The sequence below is a fragment of the Nerophis ophidion genome, linkage group LG24 (genome assembly GCF_033978795.1).
Source record: "Nerophis ophidion isolate RoL-2023_Sa linkage group LG24, RoL_Noph_v1.0, whole genome shotgun sequence".
Classification (NCBI taxonomy): Eukaryota; Metazoa; Chordata; class Actinopteri; order Syngnathiformes; family Syngnathidae; genus Nerophis; species Nerophis ophidion.
The window spans coordinates 20,857,443-20,864,021 of NC_084634.1; the positions used below are offsets into that span (position 1 = coordinate 20,857,443).

The 6,579-nt window shown below is 52.5% G+C and overlaps 1 long non-coding RNA gene across 1 annotated transcript; it reads left to right on the forward strand.

Annotated features, from left to right (window-relative positions):
- Positions 1-4,288: 4,288 nt before the first annotated feature.
- Positions 4,289-6,012, forward strand: LOC133542329 (uncharacterized). Its single transcript, XR_009804125.1, has 4 exons — positions 4,289-4,446; positions 4,862-5,005; positions 5,421-5,564; positions 5,980-6,012. It is a non-coding gene; the product is annotated as an uncharacterized LOC133542329 (long non-coding RNA).
- Positions 6,013-6,579: the final 567 nt, after the last annotated feature.

The window sequence follows — 6,579 nt, forward strand, 5'->3', positions numbered from 1 at the left end:
GATGCCGAAAGATAGAATGACCATTTCCACCTCAGCACTGACTTTTGTTTTTTGCAGGATGGCCTCTGCATGCCGGAAGTTGGCCCCCGGGTAACTGTCCATCTGGAGGTCCTGGAGACCGGTGGATGGAAGGCGACTAATGTTTGAGTCCCCGATCACCAGGACCTTCCTGTGAACGGACAGGTGCCAGTCCACCATCTTACGAGTCGTACTGATGTGCCTTGTAGGCCTCGTGCGCGGACTCGTTGGCGTGGCAACCTGCGCCCCGTCCGTGTCCCCTGTCGGCTGAGAAGCCGAAGTGACAGCCCTTGTCCTTTTCTGGTTTCCAGTAAAGAACGAGGACCAGCTAGCACGCGCATCCGGAGCGGACGTGTCCGGAACCGGCGTGACTGGAGGACGAATGTCTACCAAAGGCACGTCCGGCAGAGGCGCGTCCGGGAGGGGCGCGTCCAGGAGCGAGGAAGTCGAGGTAGGTGGTCTCGGTTGGCTAGAACCAAGTTGGGACCAGCTTGGAGGCGTGTCAAGGGGCAGCTGGGACCACTCTGGAGGCACGTCAAGGGGTGACGCGGGCCGCTCAGGTGAGTGGTGGGAAGTGTCTGGCTGGCCAGGTGTGCCCTGTGCATTGTCCGCTACATGGACTAGAGCTGGTATGTTTTGTTCCACAGGTAGCGGTGGCGCCTCGGAGACTGCAGGAGGGACCCTGACCTCGGTCTCGGCACGCAAAGGCGGACCGGGAGGCGGGACCAGGGGAGCCTCGACAATGGAGTAGTCGGGAGGACTGCTACATGGCTCCTGGTGTCGTGTCGCTCTCTGGGGCCTAGCTGACGCCTCAGCCAGAGAAGCAGGCGACAGAACCGGGAAGGGGACCGGGGTAACCGGTCCTCTTGGACCCGGAACCTGTTCCACCACAGGGGACCAATCTCCGCCCAAAGGGTCGGTCATGGTAGACACCGTGGCGCGCGCAGGAGCGTGCAGTGTTGGAACCGGCAGCGGCAGCGGCAGCGGTATGGTGGACACCGTGGCGTGCGCAGGAGCGTGCAAGGTTGGCACCGGCAGGGGCAGCGGCAGCGGGGGCTGCACTACCTCCATCACCACTCGGGTGCTGGACGGATCCAAGTGGACTGGTGACCCCGTCTGCTGGGATCGTGACGGACTACCCCCCTCGTCCACGCCACGAACGTCAACACAGACGGAGATCACCAGACCCTCGGCGAGCCGCAGTGTCTCGGTGGTCAACCTGCGTCCCAGATGTGTCCTGGTCCAAGCCGAGGCCACCTGGAATGGGTCTCTCCAATTTTGCCCAATAAAAGCACTCAATTTGTTGATTTCCGTTTCTAGTGATTTTTTGTAATGTTCTCTTAATATTTGTACTGTTTTTTGTGCCCAATTGTGTGCATTCTCTTTTATTAAGGCTTCTGTGTCCGGGTTGGTGACCGCTGGTCTAATTCCGGTCGTCAAGGTGAGTTCCATATTGGTTATGGTCTTTGGCTGGGTATCTCTATCTACATTGATTTGGTGGTGTATGATTTTGATGATATTGTACATAGTTTTAGCTTTGATGCTAAAATCACTATCTTGATTGTTGGGATTAATTTCCCTAGAGGGACGTGTGATATTATTATTCCTGGTTATATTGGGGCGTTGACCCCGTCCAAATCCAGGATTGTCCGCTCTAAAAGTCCTCCTGGGATTGGGAGGCTCATTGTGTGCAGGTCGGAAATTAACCCTGTTTTTTTGGGGTCTATTGTGTGCAGGATGTTGGAAATATTGAGGTTTGTATCCTCTGAAAAAATTGTTTTTATTTTTTTGGAATGTGTTATGTTGATTTTCCCACCGTGGGGCACCAAAACGCTGGCCACGCCGGCCGCTGTTACTCCTGTCACGAGAGGCGTTGCCCTGGCGACGTGTGTTGTTGGTGGAGTAAACATGGCGGCGTGCGTTGCGCGTGGGGTAATCGCGGCGACGTGCGTCGCGTGTAGGGTAGTCCCGGCGACGTGCGTCGCGTGTGGGGTAGTCCTGACCACGTACGTCACGTCTCTCACGCGATCGGTTGCCGTAGCGACGCGTGTCGCTGCGGAGGCGCGCCCGCTCGTCCTCCTCCTCTGCAGGATAGCCACGCAGCACCTCCGCGTAGCTCCTACGAGGCGGTTGTTGACGACGGTCCGCAAAATGATAATCTCCATCATCATAGCGGCCGTGTTGTGGTTGAGGACGAGGGGGCGGGGTGATCTCGCGCCGCGATCGCTGTTTACGTCCGCGAGGACGGACGAGGACCCATTCCTCGTCATGCCACGCCGCCATTTTTCGACAACCGAAAGTGATATTTAATGTAAAATGGATTTTGTGTATAAAAATATAGTAGGAATGAAGGTAGGTAGGTAGAAAGAAAAAATAAATTGATAGAAAAGAAATAAAATAGAAAGACTCCGGCGCGTTTCAGTGACGTCACGTCAGCGCAAACCGGATGTCTTTCGAAAAAAACCACAGAAGAAGAAGACCAGCTTCTTCGAAGGAAAAATAATATAAAGAAAATAAACAACTAAGGGCGGTTCTATACAGAACGATGGAAAACTCCAAGGTAAGGAGTTGAATAAATTAAATTAAATAATTAAGGCGTATAAAATGAACGTAAATAGAGCGAATTATCGACGGACTTTTCGCCTCGTGGGAAAAGTTCCGCACGGCCACAAACAAAAAGAGAGAGGGAGGGTAGAGGAAAGATAGTAAAAAGGTGAAAAATAATGTATGGCAAGTCTTATAAATGCAACGTTTCGGCACGAATGTGCCTTCTTCAGGCAAGACTTGCTAAATGGAATAGAAATTAAAGAGTCGGCTAGTGTGCAGTGAGAGCGATGTTGCTCGTTCGGTGGTTGGCTGTAGACTGAGGCTGATTGGCTGCTGAGAGTGAGGTGGAGTCGTAGCTGGCCAAATTTTTAAACACGAAAGTTTTTAGAGAAACAAACTGCTCAGCTAAACTCATCCATGCAGCAATAATTGGCACCCAATGACAGCATTGACCATGTAAATGGTATATTTTCTTATTATTATTAATAGTGAATAAATAAATAAAATAAAATAAAATAAAAATAAAATAGGCAAAAATAGGAAATAATAAGATAAAAATAAAGAAAATTCACTATTAATAGCACAATAAAACTGAGCCGAGAAAAACGGTAATTGTGACTCCAAACGGAGTTCGAACAAGTCCAAAATATTTTTTTGGAGAAATTTTTTAAGGTTTTTTAGTATTTTTTTGTATTTTTGTTAGGTTTTTTGATTTTTTTGGAGATTTTAAGTATTTTTGTATTTTTTTGTATTTTTTCAGGTCGTTGGAGAACAAGGACATCCGGAGCACTCCCTGCGCCGGATACGTCCGTGTTGCTAGGTCCATGACCCTGTAACCAAGGTAAGTATTTTAGTATTGTTTCTGTCTTTTTTCAGTCGTTGGAGTAAAGGACAACGTCCGTTACCCAAGGTGAGAGACATGACAATAGAGGTAAGTGTTTTTGATGTTGTTATAATATGTTCTTTCTTTCATTTTGTTGTTGTTTTTTTACAGGTACTTGTGGGAAGACGAGGACTACCGGGGCATCCCTTGCACCAGAGACATCCGGATTCCCAGGTGAGTAGTGAGGTAAGTATTGTTATGAGCAATGATGTGTGTGTTGGTGCGGATGAGGGGTGAAACCAGGAGGGTCCCCAATGGGCGGAGCGCGAGCCGTGTGTGGACCAGAGGCACAGGCGGGTTAGGGTTGGGGTTGGGGTTGGGGTTAGGGTTAGAGTTAGGAGTTAGGGTTAGGTATAAAGAGAAGGAGAGATGGGTAGGTGTTAGGTATAAAGAAAAGAGAGATGGGTAGGTTTTAGGAGTGAAAAAGGAGAGTGGTTAGGGTTAGGGTAAGGGGTGGGGGAAGGGCGATAAAAGAGTGTAAAAAAGAATATAAGAGGGGTGTGCACGGTCCGTCTATGGCCCAGCGGGCTCGCACTCACGCCTCATTGAGGCCCCCCGGATGTCTAGTGCCCAATTTGGTTAGGGTTAGGGTTAGGGTTAGGGTTAGGTTTGGGGTTAGGATTAGGGTTGGGGTAAGGGTGTGCTCGGTCCGTCTGCAGCCCGCCCGGGCGACGCCCACACCAGTCGCAGAACCCCCCGAGAACCCCGAAGGCGTACAACGCCAAACTCCTGGGTGTGCAGTGTGGTGGCAAACACGGCCAAATGTTTTTGGCTGTCCAACGACGCGTTTCGGTCCCTCAGACCTCATCAGGTTGGCTGTTCTCTAACACACGGCTTCTTACTTGTCTTCACAGCTGGATGTCCCCTCATCGACAGCTGGAGAGCGAATGAGCCGGTGGAGTAGGAGGAGGACTTATTTATGAGAGCTCTACAGGGGTGGAGCTTCGGTTCCCCTGCAGTGTCACAACGGACCCCTCAGCCCAACCACGCAAGACAATGTAAATATGGTTGTTCTTTTGTGCCTCAACTCCTGTAATGTGTTTGAGCTCCTCACCACACTGACATGGTGCCACTTGCACTCACGTCCCTCGCAAACAGAGTCCCCAGGAAGCCCCACGACCGGCAGAACGCCACCCAAAGACGGACTGGAGGCACTGGCGGGTTAGGTTTGGGGTTAGGATTAGGGTTGGGGTAAGGGTGTGCTCGGTCCGTCTGCAGCCCGCCCGGGCGACGCCCACACCAGTCGCAGAACCCCCCGAGAACCCCGAAGGCGTACAACGCCAAACTCCTGGGTGTGCAGTGTGGTGGCAAACACGGCCAAATGTTTTTGGCTGTCCAACGACGCGTTTCGGTCCCTCAGACCTCATCAGGTTGGCTGTTCTCTAACACACGGCTTCTTACTTGTCTTCACAGCTGGATGTCCCCTCATCGACAGCTGGAGAGCGAATGAGCCGGTGGAGTAGGAGGAGGACTTATTTATGAGAGCTCTACAGGGGTGGAGCTTCGGTTCCCCTGCAGTGTCACAACGGACCCCTCAGCCCAACCACGCAAGACAATGTAAATATGGTTGTTCTTTTGTGCCTCAACTCCTGTAATGTGTTTGAGCTCCTCACCACACTGACATGGTGCCACTTGCACTCACGTCCCTCGCAAACAGAGTCCCCAGGAAGCCCCACGACCGGCAGAACGCCACCCAAAGACGGACTGGAGGCACTGGCGGGTTAGGTTTGGGGTTAGGATTAGGGTTGGGGTAAGGGTGTGCTCGGTCCGTCTGCAGCCCGCCCGGGCGACGCCCACACCAGTCGCAGAACCCCCCGAGAACCCCGAAGGCGTACAACGCCAAACTCCTGGGTGTGCAGTGTGGTGGCAAACACGGCCAAATGTTTTTGGCTGTCCAACGACGCGTTTCGGTCCCTCAGACCTCATCAGGTTGGCTGTTCTCTAACACACGGCTTCTTACTTGTCTTCACAGCTGGATGTCCCCTCATCGACAGCTGGAGAGCGAATGAGCCGGTGGAGTAGGAGGAGGACTTATTTATGAGAGCTCTACAGGGGTGGAGCTTCGGTTCCCCTGCAGTGTCACAACGGACCCCTCAGCCCAACCACGCAAGACAATGTAAATATGGTTGTTCTTTTGTGCCTCAACTCCTGTAATGTGTTTGAGCTCCTCACCACACTGACATGGTGCCACTTGCACTCACGTCCCTCGCAAACAGAGTCCCCAGGAAGCCCCACGACCGGCAGAACGCCACCCAAAGACGGACTGGAGGCACTGGCGGGTTAGGTTTGGGGTTAGGATTAGGGTTGGGGTAAGGGTGTGCTCGGTCCGTCTGCAGCCCGCCCGGGCGACGCCCACACCAGTCGCAGAACCCCCCGAGAACCCCGAAGGCGTACAACGCCAAACTCCTGGGTGTGCAGTGTGGTGGCAAACACGGCCAAATGTTTTTGGCTGTCCAACGACGCGTTTCGGTCCCTCAGACCTCATCAGGTTGGCTGTTCTCTAACACACGGCTTCTTACTTGTCTTCACAGCTGGATGTCCCCTCATCGACAGCTGGAGAGCGAGGGTTAGGGTTAGGGTTAGGGTTAGGGTTAGGGTTAGGTTTGTGGTTGGGGTTGGGGTTTAGGGTTAGGAGAGAGAGAGAGTGAGATAGAGAGAGAGAGAGAGAGAGAGAGAGAGAGAGAGAGAGAGAGAGAGAGAGTGAGTGAGAGAGAGAGAGAGAGAGTGAGATGAGAGAGAGAGTAAAGGTTAGGTTTAGGAGAGGAGAGAGTAAAGGTTAGGTTTAGGAGAGGAGAGGGAGAGGGATAGAGAGAGAGAGAGTGTGAAAAAAAGAAAAGAGAGAAGAGGAGGGTGTGCTCGCTCCATCACAACCTGTCCAGGCGACGCCAAGCCGAACGATGGCCACCCCAAGGACCCTGGAAGAAATCGAATCGGGGCTTTAAATGAAGTGACAAACACATGCGGATAATATCCAGCGACGCGCGTTTCGGCCTTTCAGGCCTCGTCAGGCTGGCTGGGCCACGCCCACTGGAGCTCTTCTCCTTCTCCAGTGGGTAAAGGGTGCTTCCTTGAAACCCCGTGGTCGAGACGGCTTCCCTATGTGTCCTCGGGCAGGAGGGTATCTCATGAAC